The sequence below is a fragment of the Bactrocera neohumeralis genome, chromosome 4, assembly GCF_024586455.1.
Source record: "Bactrocera neohumeralis isolate Rockhampton chromosome 4, APGP_CSIRO_Bneo_wtdbg2-racon-allhic-juicebox.fasta_v2, whole genome shotgun sequence".
NCBI classification, from domain to species: domain Eukaryota; kingdom Metazoa; phylum Arthropoda; class Insecta; order Diptera; family Tephritidae; genus Bactrocera; species Bactrocera neohumeralis.
The window spans coordinates 35,974,480-35,988,023 of record NC_065921.1 but is presented as its reverse complement, the minus strand read 5'-3'; the positions used below and the strand labels follow the sequence as shown (position 1 = coordinate 35,988,023).

At 37.8% G+C, this 13,544-nt stretch overlaps 1 protein-coding gene across 3 annotated transcripts in view; it reads right to left on the bottom strand.

The window, feature by feature from the left end:
- LOC126755099 (BTB/POZ domain-containing protein Tiwaz) overlaps positions 1–13,544 on the bottom strand; it is a 101,785-nt gene extending 88,241 nt beyond the window's left edge. For all 3 annotated transcript variants that reach the window (XM_050467433.1, XM_050467432.1, XM_050467434.1), the window contains exon 1: positions 13,395–13,544. The gene's annotated coding sequence lies outside the window, so the exon portion shown is untranslated. The remainder of the gene's footprint in view (positions 1–13,394) is intronic.

Here is a 13,544-nt window from a genome sequence, read left to right as displayed (position 1 = left end):
CTTTTAATGAAGTATATTAAACAATAGAATATCTCGACTGCAATGGTGCACAAATGAGTGAATGTATCGTGAGAAATTTAGTATGTTCAACTTGCTAAAAATTGTTAAGTTTCTGTTGAAAAGTGTGTAAAAGCTCTCCTTACAAATCTTGCATTAATTACCAAGCAATTCATTTTTGATATGAGTGACGAGTTTACATCGTTATATTGCACTCGACTATGCTACATGTGCCCCACTATGCGGCAACAAAACTAAACTGCAATATTTACCTTTTCACAAAAAGCTCGCATACAAAGAAAATGGGAAAAAGTGAGCATAACTGTGAGGAGCACAAACAGTTAGGTATGCATACTATATGTATGCAACAATGTGTGTTTATATTTTGTTTATATTTTGTGTGAGCCTTCGCCTTTTGCCACATTTTGGTCATTTAAATGCCACACAATCTGTCCGCCGGCTACTTTCCATATCAACTTTAAATATTTACACGCCTTGAAAATTTTTAAACAACAAAAACACGCTTATCAATAGTGTATGGCAACAATTGAAAAAAATGGAAAAGGTTAACTTCGGCAGCACCGAAACTGCAATACCCTTTACAAATACAAAATAATCCTTACAAAATCTTAAGTTCAATTGGTCAATTTGTATGGCAGCTATATGCTATAGTGATCCGATCTGAACAATCTCTTCGGAGGTTGCACCAGTGCCTTGGACAATAACCAGTGTCAAATTTGATGAAGATATCTTGTCAAAAAGTTCTCCTTGCATGGACTTTAGTTCGATCAGTCGGTTTGTATGACAGCTATATATATATACTATAGTTATTCTATAGTTGTCCGATATCGGCGGTTCCCACAATAGATCAACTTTTTGTTGGGAAAATAACGTGTGCCAAATTTCAGATCGATGTCTCAAGAACAAGGGACAAGTTCGCATATATACAGACGGACTTGACTAAATCGACGCAGCTCGTCAGAGTGATAACTTATATACATAAAGTACTTGTATTGTATATTGATACTAATTCTATATACTTCATAGGATCTCCTGCTTTTTCTTTTGGGTGTTACAAACATGTTGTCAAACTTAATCTAGCCTTTGCGGGGTATAAAGCTACAAGAACATTTAAAGTCGTAGAGCAAAAACAAAAACTTTTAACTAACCACACAACCATGAAATAATTACAAATTTTTTTTTCTTGTTTCTTTATGCACACCATCATATATACATAAGTATGTACATACAAACTCGTGAGTGCGCTCCTTTGGCGAGTCATTTCTGCTTCTCACTCATTTCCAAACCACTCACTCACTGAGTCACTCGTTCATTAGGTGGCTTGATCTGTGTTAAATATTTGTCGCATTTAGGTAAATAAATATATGTATATACATACATATAAATGTAATATATATATAAATATGTTAATATGTGTGAAGCGAGTCGGGGATTAGGTGTGTGTGTGCATGCTCGCCCATATTTGACAACAACAATTTGAGTGCGCATTTTGTATGGAAATGCAGGAATGCAGCCTCGGGCCGAATTGATAATCATATTTTGTTCAAGTCACGAAGGTTTACACAGTTTTGTGTTGCTTTGACGTTTTCATGCACTGCAGCACTGTTTATGTTATTGTTGTTGTTTGTTGTAGTTTTGTCATACACCTTTGCTTTACCGTTGCCGCTGCAGCAGCCGATACGTATGCAACGCATTCGGGGACATAACCCGCTCGGACAAGCTTCACTTTGGCCGCTGTGCAAGGCTGCTTTTTTATTGCTGCTGCTGCTGCTGCTGCTGCTGCTGCTGCTGTTATTGCTATTGTTGCAATTTGTTTGGGGTCAGAAATATTTAAACACATCTCAAAAACCTGTCAATGCGTGACATTTCACATTTACCTCATAAACTAAGTGCCACGCTGCCCCTTGCCTTGTTTGCTTTTGTTTTGCATTCACCGCTCCTGCTGCTGGCACTCACAAACACACTCACAGGCATGCATGTGTGTGTGTGTGTGTCATAATGCGGTTTCACTCGCATTTGTACGTGTGAATTAATTTTTAATGTATGAAAGTGCCCGAAGCTTAATTTTTCGAAAACTGACAGTTTGATACTTTCCGTTGTTGGGCACGCTGCATTGTTGCTCCGCACACCTCCCCACGCTTAAGGTTCCTGTATTGCTCTCCATACGTTTGTATGTGGCTTTCCTTTCGTTTTACGCTGCACTCGTCGCAACCCCTCCGACCGCATTAGTGAAATGCGAAAAGGATGAGAATTAAAAATATATAGAAAATTGCCGGGGGCCATTAGGACCAGTTCCTCACCGTCAACAATGGCAGTCAGTCTTTAGCGTTATTCACAATTATTGTTGTTGCCTTCGTGGCTTGCTTGCTTTCGACGCTGTAATATGATTTCTTGAAAAGGACCTCAGCGCAAAACAGATTCATGTGTTTGTCTGTGTGTGTGTGTGTGTATGACAGCATTAACAACACCAACAGTACTAAATAACGCCACAGTCCAAAAACAGGAAAAAACATAAATTGAGTCAACCAAAATGACTAGGGGCCAGAATTCTGCTTGAGCACATAATTCTTCAGTTGAATCGGTGTATCGTCGTGTTAGCATATTATCTTACATATGTACATACCACATTCCCGGTGTCACTGTGGCGATTGGTTGTCAAAGTGCGCAGACATCTCTGCGATTGCGTGTAAACCGCAATCGTTATAATCAGCAGCGTTTTGGTTATTTCGCCGCTACCCACTCCAGATTGCTCTGTGACGCGCAATGCTGTGTTAGTCGCCAAAAGCACCTTTACCTCGACGATGGTTCATAAGTTTGAAGAGCGCCTTTAATTTGTCTTGCATTAAAAACGGTAATTTGTGTTTAATAATGCCGTCAATAGCAGGAATAGTTGTTGCTGTAACCGCGATCGGAACGTAAGTAATAAAAGGTCAAACATGGCGTAACGGTACACATATATACCATAGATATTTAGCTGATGAATACTAAAATGTTTGAGAGCTCCTTGAATCGCGAAACTCAAATAATTTTGATGTGTGTTTGGCTGGATTTATTAGTAAGAAGCAATTCCCGAGTATTTCCAACCTATTGTATTTCCCTTAAAGCATTTACAATTTTCTTGAATAATAAATAGTTTTTGTATGGCCTCTGATGTTTCGGTACCCTTTGAGAAGGAGAATGATAGCTTTTCCTCAATACCACCACCAAATAGATTCCTTCAATCCCCCCCCCCCGTGAAACATAGCTATACTCTTTTTCTTTCTAGCTACATTTGTAAATAAATTACATATGTATTAAAGCATTTAGTAATTAATGTTATTAGCGGAATTTAAAATTGTTATCAACAAATTTTTCTATCTTAAGCGAGTACGACGGTGGTAAAATCATATAAAACCTACAAACTAAAATGGATTTTTTTTGAAAAATTACGATTTATTTCTAACTTGTCTGAAAATGTACGTCTGTCGAGTTGACAGTCCTTGGCCGGATAAAAGCCACGTCCAAATGTATATTTTTCAAAAGTTATACTTTTTTATTCAAAGTAGTTTCCTTGTGCTTCGATACAGCGTTTAAACCGGTCAATTAGCATTTCAAATGAGTGTTGAAGGTCATTTTTCGGAATGCTCTTGAGAATATCGGTCGTCGCCTTTTGGAAAGCTGAAATGTCCTGAAACCAGTGTTCTTTCATGGGCAAATGAAGTTTTCCAAATAGGTAAAAATCACAGGGTGGCAGATCAGGTGAGTAGGGTGAGTGATTAATGGTTAATATGGAGTTTTTTGTCAAAAAATCAGTGACAAGCGTCGACCGATGACACGGCGCATTATCGTGCAACAGGCGCCAGGACCCTACCTCAAGGTATTGTGGTCGAGCACGACGAATGCGTGACGAAAGACGCTTCATAACACCAAGCTAAAACACAGCATTAATCGTTTGGCCAGGTGGGACGAACTCTCGGTGTACAATACCCTCGGAATCGTAAAAACAAATCAACATTGTCTTTATTTTTGACTTCTGAAGACGACCGACTTCTGATCGTCACAGAGGTCCTCACGACCTTGTTGGAATCATGCACATTACTACGGGATAGGCACTAATCACCATAAACTTTTTTCATCATTTGAAATGTTTCAGTAAACGTTTTCCCAAGTTTAAAACAAAATTTAATATTTGCTCTTTGCATTTTACAACCGATGACCAAAAGCTGCTGTCTCTTTTTGATCGATAACATTGATTGTAGTTATCCAATTGTCTTAAAATGTTTACAAAATGTCAACAAGAGATCAAACGTTTTATTTCTTATACCCACCAATACGTGGCGCCACCAGAAACAGTTATATTTAAAAAGTTCTGTTTCTTTTGCGACAGACCTTGTATATCACAATTTGTGAATCCCAGAAAACGATGTGTCTGTGGCCAATGGGAGATCACGTTTCTTGGAGCTGGTTTGCAGGGTGAAGTCCATTGTTTCGATTGTGCCTTGCTCTCTGATAAGTCTTAGTGGATCCATCTTTTATCGATGGTGACGAAACGACACAGAAACTCGTTCAAATGCTCTTAAACAGCGTCACAGACTGATGTGATGTGCCCTAAGAGTTGCAGTTTCTATCAGCAATGAGCAAACCTATAATGTATGAAGTTTTTTTAAGATGCCTACTAAGTTCTCTGGTCACTTCAATCGGTGAACTGTAAATACGTTTTTGGAACAACAGAGGTAAAGAGTCTCCGTAAACAGCATCCAAACACTAGTTGACTTACCATTTGATTTCCAAAAGCAAGATTTGTATCATCAAGAGATAGTGTTATTTTTTCCATTTTACTCAACTCCGCGGAACAGATCTCTTCCCCACGAGGTCAAAACAAACGCGAAAGTGAGATTTGGATGAAATTTTACAGTAATCGTTATAAGATTGCAGAGTTCTCATTTGAGTGGTGTGAGTAACTCATGAGAAAATAAATATATGGATATTTTTTTGGTTGCATAGTCTAAATGTATGTATATATTAATTTCACTAAAGCGAAGTTGTTGTTTGCGTGCTGAAGTTTCTAATTAGTTTCAAGCCTCCAACATTTGCATCAGCCAATTAATTTAAATTTAGGCTGTGGTTCTTTAAGAGCCCTACTCAACTTTAAAAATTGTCATCGGCGAAAATAGCATTAATGATATTCTTTCCATCGAGAGTCGGAATTTTGTCGAATATAAACGTTCTATCCAAAATAATTGCCTATATTGCTTGCATAATAACAGGGTGATCCAAGTAGAGTTACCTTTTTCTAGCCTGTCAAGCTGCTTTGTTCATTTTGTTCATTATTGTTTGGCAATCCCATCACTCCTGAACAACGTTTACAAATTCTTCAACTATATTACAAAAATTTAAGTTGTATTATTTGTATGCCTCGCACAACCGAATCTCAGTTTTTATCCTCGACATCCAAAGAAAGCAAAATTCAATTCCAATTCAATATGCTTAATAGACTTTTAGTCAAATAAAGTAAACTGCGTTAACTAACTCGGTACTCGTGTGGTTCTTCGCTTTAACGCTGGAGAAGCATCTCTCTTACATTCGTTTTGATTTCGTGTTTCTTAAGCATTCGTGTCCGTATGTAAAATGCGGGGTGTGGATATTTTAATTTTTAATTTGCATGCGCCGATACTTCCCCCTCCCGGTCCCTATCCTTCCACCATCAATCGCTTTCGGGCACTGCTGATGACTCTCGCTTTATTTTGTTTATTTGTGGCTACCTAACAGCTCCACCTCTGTCTTTCACTTATTTAAGCGCTTCACTGGATGCGAGCCTCACTGAGTTTTTGTTACTTTGGCCTAATCGCTGGCGGCATTTTAACTTTGGTAACACCGGTTCGCCCTCCAGCCATTCAAAGCGACTTTAACATAATGCTTTAGCACAAAATTATTGCCTGTATTACTGTGCTGTGTCTGTGTTTCTGCTTGCCGCCGCTGCTTGCGTCGCCACATCTCCGCTCCATTTGCCAGCTGTTGCCATCGCTGCCGCCGGCACTGCTGCAGCTGCCTCTGCCGCTGCTGCTGCTGCCGTAAATTGTGCTTTGGTTGCTTTTTTGTGTCATCGCTGCCGCCGTCATCATTGTATTTATTTCTGCTGATTTTATATTTGATTTGAAATTAACGCCTTTAGCTAATTTGTAGAATTTACCTGTTTCAGCTTAAATGCACGCACACACTGCGTTTTCTCATTGTCGAATTGAAATTCGTTCGAGGCTGTATTGTCATTTCAAACTTTAATAAATACACTCACGCAAATATGTTCACTTGTGCATGAGCATAAATAAGTACGTACATATACATACATCGGCATATACATACATACATATATATACGTATACATATGTATATTGGCACATTACCACAAACATGGAATCGTGACTATTTTAGATGTTCATGTACAAATCATGGCACCCGACTGCATACACATACATGCATACTATACATACATATGTGTGTACACAAGAATCTGTATGTATATCGCTCTAAAAGTAATATTGTGCTCAAATGTTCTTGAGGCGTTTAGATTTGTTTTCGCATTAGTTGCAACAAGTATACATTGTTAAAGCAGTGAATTATAGCGAAATACCAGATTTAATTTGACTCCATTGAAAACCAGATTCAAGAAGTATATATCATTTTGAATGTAGCGCCCATGACAACCAGAAAATGTAAGGAAATCAATCATCTTTCATTGAAAGTAACTCAAGTTACGTCCAATTCTAAGCAAAGTGACTATACTAACTTTTCGACCGAAGGTCAAATACTACCTAAATCTCCTTCTACAATAGTTTTTAGATATGGGTTCCCAATCTACCAAAATTGTGAACCGATTGCAAAAATATTTCGAAAGAAAGTAACTTGTGCGGAAGAAACAGGCTAACCCAACTTAATTAAGGTATCTTAATTAGTATGAAAAATTTATTATTCTTTCTAATTCCACGGTGAATACGACATTCTTTATATCCCTTATAGCATTTGCAGACGGCAGCGTTAATCCGGTTAATTGCATTAATCCGGATTATTTCAGGAGTTAGTGAAGTTAACACCTTAACTAACTCCCATTTAATCCTCAAAATTTCAGAGAATTAGCTGCCTTTTCGTTGGCAACATTGTTAAAAACGGCCAATTTTAATCTATTGTGAATGAGAAACAAGCAACTCTGATAGCTGTTTTATGTTATGATGCAGTTTTAAAAATAACGCGTTGATATGTTCGTAAAAATTCTTCGGCCAACAACGATAATGTTTATCTTCTAACCTTTTTCATTGAAAATATTATCAAACTCGCAAAGCTGCCATCTGTCACCTACAAATTTGGATCTGATTAAGTGCGCAGTTAATCCGGATTAATGATGCCGTCTGTCTAGGCTATTAGGGCCTATAGAAATGTACATATGTATATACCAACATTTACTGAGAAAAAAGTCATATACTATATATTAACCAGGGTGTCCGGGATACTCATTCTCTCATAGTTAGTTTTCAAATATGTTTATGCTTAATTTTATACATATGTAATTGAAGAGTTAAGCACTGAGTGGATCGCTTTCTGCAATATACAGAAAACCGTTGGAGTGGATACAGCGACTTCATGTTCTCTACATAACATGAGCACGCGCTAAGATCCTCCAATGACTGCACTACAAAACTTACTGAACCTGTCACTAACCGAAATTGTAGTGGAAAGCTATGCAACAAAATCAACTGCAACATTGGCGGAAATAAGCAGGAGGTTGGGGATAAAATAGACTACATATCCTCACGCTTTATTTTGGAGTGATTGTTTCAAACCACACCAAAAGTGGATGGTTGGCGCAGGAGCATGCAACTCACCAGCGGGACTTGCAATATCTATAGAGAGATCAAAAATGGTCACTGAAGTGGCAGTCGGAATCTATTACTCGGCGCTCGATCTCAGGCGACATTTCAAGCTCCCGCAATACTACAAATATATCGATAGGTAGACGGCAATTTAGGCAATAATCTTAGTAATTTCGTCAGAGAATCCCTTAAAAACCGGAGGGCTGGCGGGAGGCAGCTGCTTATACAAAGAGCTTCCCAAAGAAAACAAGTCTTAAAAAAAAAAACAGAACAAATGGGTTTTTCGGCAAAATCAATATATTTTATTCAAAATAGTCTCCTTCTGCTTCAACACAGCTTTTTGCACGGTCCAAAAGCATGTGGAACGAGTGTTTTAGTTCGTTGGCCGCTTTGGCCGACAGTATGCCGGTGCAAGCCTTTTGAATGACCTCTACGTCTGCATAAAGCTTTCCTTTCATGGAACATTTTTTTGAAAAGGGAGAAGTCGCACGTTGACATATCAGGTGAATACGGGGAGTGGAAGCGTCGATCGATGAGAGGACGCATTATCGTGCAACAAACGCCAACTTTCATCTTCGGGATATTCGGTCCGAAAAAGTCGAATATGGCGCACCAAACGCTTCAAAAAACCAAGGTAGAATACCGCGTTAACGTTTTGGCCGGGTGGAACAAATTCTTTGTAGACAATACCCTTGGAAACATAACAACAAATCAGCATTGTCTTCACTTTTGACTTCCCCATGCGCAATTTCTTGAGTTTTTGCTCGTCCGGTGCCTTCCATTCAGCACTCAGGCGTTTCGTTTGGAGATCATATTGAAAACATCACTTTTCGTCACCAGTCACAATATTGTAAAGGAAGTTTTTGTCCTTTTTGACCTCTTTAATGATGTTCTCTGAATGTTGGATTCTAAGCAATTTTTGGTCGTCAGTCAATTGGTGCAGAACAAACCGTGCACACACCTTTCGTAAGCCCAAATGTCCAAATGTTCGGTCAAAATACAATAAATCGATGTTTTGGAGATGTTCAATTCCATTTCCATGAATTTCAAGGACGATTTCGGCTGACTTTTGAAGAACTCAAGCACAGTTTCGATGGAATTTCCGGTGATCACGGATTTTGATTGGCCCACATGTTGATCGTCATTTTTGTCCTCACGGTCACAAAGGCTTTGCCAACAATGCCAACCGTCTAAATACCGAACTAGTACACAAAATACGGATGTCACTAATAGCAGTACACAGTGAAATTAACGGTGGTCCGTTGAGGCCCTCTTTGAAAAAGCGATTCCAAAAGTTGGTCCAATAGTCCCCATTCTGTATCATAATGTCAACTTAATTTATATCTTGAGGGCACTAGCATAAAGTTAAGCAAAATGTAATGGTTGATATTGGTCGAGTAGTTCCTTAATTTTGAAAGCTCGTTGTCCAATTCGGACGGACAGACAGCTATCCGAATTCAACTCACCTCGTCATTCTGATCAATTATATGTAAATCTCTATATCTATCTATGAGCTTTAAGTTTTAAGAGATGAAATTCCGATGGCCTCTGCCTGGCCATACAAACTGAACTTGAGAATGCCATTAACCGCTAAATTAAGATATAAAACTCTTTGCCACTTTGAAAAAATTCGCGTGGCCTCTAATAAGCTTAATATACGGGACAGGTATATTAGCTAAATCCAATATAGCTACAGTAACCAATATCGCCAAAGCAAATATTACGAGTATAAGAACTTCTACCGACAGCGTGAAAATGAATAACGGTACTGTTAAAAACTACTAAAAGCGCGAGTGGTATGTCTCTATGTTACAAATGTGTTGAATCGGGTCAATACTTCCCTTAGCTCCCATATATCTATTATAAAGTTTTTCGAATTTCCGGGTGACTTTGGACCGCATATATGGGCCAACATGTGAGTTATCTTAATGGAACTGAGAGAAGTGTTTTTATTTATCAAGAACAAATACTCACAACGACGAGGGAAATTATACATTATTATACTACACATATGCTTGTAAGTCCGCGCTCTTAAAATAGAGAGAAAGTAACTGTCGCATGCAATCTTAATATTTTTGTATTTATAAACAACAGTTGTTAGCTACAGAAGCTTCGCGGTACTAAGCCAACAAAACGTGAATACTGTCCGACAACTGCTGCGAGGTTTCGTTAGCCGAAGTCTTATTTTCATCGTTTTTGCGGTAAGTTCTCTGTGCTTTTAATTATTATTCGTGAAGTTTTATTAACATTTACTCTTTTCAATGTGTTTATATGTAATAGTTGAAGGGTTATCAATTGACGATAAAAAATCAAGGAGAAATAACAAGATAACACGAAGGCAAGTTAATATTATTAAAGAAGACGCCACTACAGATTGAGAGCCTCTGAAATAGTAGAAAAATTAGATTTCCCAACTGAAAAAAGAAGAATTCAAAATATTTTAGCTGCAGACAGAAACATAAAGTGGAAAAATCCATTGAAAAAACCGCAAAGTAAGCACGTCCATAAGGTAGCCATCGATAGGATGTGATTTTTATTGACAAAAATAAATTTTATTTAGACGGACCATGGGTTCAGTTATTACTGGCATGATCAGCGTGAAAATAATCCACTTAAAATTATCTATAACTTTAAAGGTGAATGTGTAATGCTATGGGGTAGGTTTTTCTACCATGGAAAGCTTAAACAATGTTTTATTAAGACGAAAATGGATTTGGAAATAAATATCGAAATGTTGGTTCAATGATTATTTAGAGGATAATGTCGAAATTAAGTTTACACTTCAACGGGACAATGCCAGGATCCACGTTCCCATGAAAGCAAGGGAGGTTTTTGCTTCGCGCTCTCCACCATTGCTTGAATGGCCAGCCAGAAGTGTTAAATCTGCACTCAATCGAAAATGTTGGGGAGTATTTTCAACAACTGTGTATGCGAATGACCTTGTGTATAGTTAAGTTGTATTTTAAATAATTTCTCTTTATTGTTTCTGTGATTTGAAATATATATTCTCCCTTTTTTCTTACGAAAGAAGTATTGGAATAATCTAAAATCAGTTACTTTTGGCAGTAATTCTTATGTTAAACCATCGACAAGCCTATGGGGCTAACTAAAATTCGCGCACTGCTTGAACATTATCGCGATTTGCTTGAATTAAAGTTGAGTAAGAATTAGTTGCCTTTTTTCAAAAAGTACCCTACATTCGGAACATTATAATGCAAATTTATGTCGATACTATAGGTTAGCTTAGATTAAAGAATCGAGCATAACAATGATCTCTTTTGTATAGCTCATAGCCGGTTTATTGTGGTACCTAGAACTCTAATAAAATTATTGATAAGGACCGTCATTAATAGGGGAAGCACTTTGACCCTATCACAAATTTCTTAAGGCGGCTAATGCCAGTGTCGAGTAAGTCTATCTCTGCCGACATGTTTTAACCTCAGTCTATCAATAGCTAATAATTATCTAATTATCTATGTAAAAGAAAGTATTTAGATGTATCCATCTTCTTCCATACAACTTTGACAGTTTATATCCAGCAGCATTTTTAACCTTAAAGCATGAATGCCTAATGAAGAATATCCAGTAAGAACGATTGCGGCAATATGAACTTTGCTAAGAACAAGTAGTTTGGAAGATATGATACTTTCAACTTCAACTCAGAAGTATTTTGCAATCACGCAGAGCCTGCTGGTCAACACGACCAAGCGAGGTCCAGTGCTAAAACGCAATATGACAACGGTTATCCAACTCGTTTCCATTCAGATGTGAGCGGCGAAAGTTTGTCCTTCTAGCTAGCTCCTAGCCTCGACCCATATGGGAAAAACTCATTGCGCCTCTTCTCCAGCGACTTTTCTCCGTCCACAAATCCCACGTGAGTAAATGAGCGGAGAAACTACCCGCAGAAGTTGCATCGTCGCTGCAGTTTTTAGGGGTGTAATTAAAGAAGGAGAGAATTTCAGAGTGACCTTGTTTGGACCTCTCCATATACACAGGTTCTCTAAGCCTTAAATAGACCTTCGCAGCAAAGCAATTGCCGACACTATCCACGGTTGCAGACGCCGATAAGAGCCGTTTTTCGGACACGCTCGATTTACTGTGCAAGCCTTTCACAATTTTACTAAATGTGAGATTACTACCAGTATACTGTTTACTATCCCTTTAAAGAGAGTACTTTCGGATTATTGCATTTAGGATACAATTTAGTTATAACTAGTCCCAAAGGAATACTTTTGGGTATAGTTGAAAATAGATTAATGAAATACGACACAGTTTTTTTTTCAAATCATATTTGAGGCGGTTCAAACATGAAGACAACAACAAATGTGATTTTTGTGGAGGCAAGACCATCGAGAATGTAGAGCACATTTTGTTCCATTGTGCGAAATATGACCAAGAAAGGCAATTTTGAAAAAAGCATTCGGGATATGGTCATTAGATAAGTGAAAAGCCGTGTGCGAATTATCAGCTAAAATAATGAAACACCAAAGTGTTGGAGAGCAACAACGTAAAGGAGATCAACAAAATGCAACGGCAAACTAAGTCGCGACACATAAGTCATGACTGGAGTAGACAAGAATGGTTTTGGGATAAACACTGTACAAGGGGGTTATAAGACAAAACAAGGTAGGGTCAAGTAAATACAGGTTGTTCCTGAATGCATTAGGATGATCACAATCATACTCCCGACGTAATACATGATGGTGGATTAAAGTTCACATTGACATTGGGTTCAGGCTTTCGATGCTTCCTACTCGTAAAAAACTGAAAAGGGAATATATGTATGTATATACATATGTAGAAGATAAAAAATAACAGTTGTCACCTAATCTTTTGAGACTAATCCGGGACTCATGCCGGCCTGCCGCATTTTTTACAGGGATCTGTTTCAATAATTAGGTTCCTAAATACCTAGGATAATCCTTACCTTAATTCTTTTAACGAAACATTTCGAAACTTTTATAGGCCTACTATTAGAGTGACTATATCCAATTTTTATTTTAGTTGTAGAAGGGCTTGAATAACCATATATAAGTACTTTAACATATCTGTAAAAATATGTTGAACCTAAAAATAGGTAAGAAACTATTAAATATTTTTTTTTTTATCACATTTTATTCGATGAAATGCAGTTGTTAAGGTCAAGGAAATCTGCGTCGACTGATTTGAAGCAAAACACGACGTACACTTTCGTTTCTTTCCTATATGTAGTTGTAAGTGTATGTATGTATATGAATGTGAACCAGATTACTGTTATGCGGCACGTGACTATGCGTCGTCTCACACACAAGGGTGCAACAAGTTGCCGCTTTTTGCTGCGATTATTCAGTTGGCTTTGCACTGTTGCTGACATTTTTCAATTCAATCTGCGTTAGCACAATCTAATTGCGAATAAGTGTGATTAGCGTTAAATGCACAAATTCGGCTTTGTTTTTGGAACAGCTCAATATGTACTTTGCTAATGTTTCCGATAGAAAATGGCGATTCCACTGCTTAAAAATTTATTTTATGTTTCAAAATGCTTTAAGAACTTACACTGGTCGGCAAAGTCAGAAATCTCCGAAGCACTACACTACTTTAATAACTTTCAGATGCTTATTTATTTGACAAAAAGTTTTTGTTTGGCTTCCTCACACATCTAAAGCCACTTTAACGCGCTCACCTCAACGAATAGCAAACTGTATG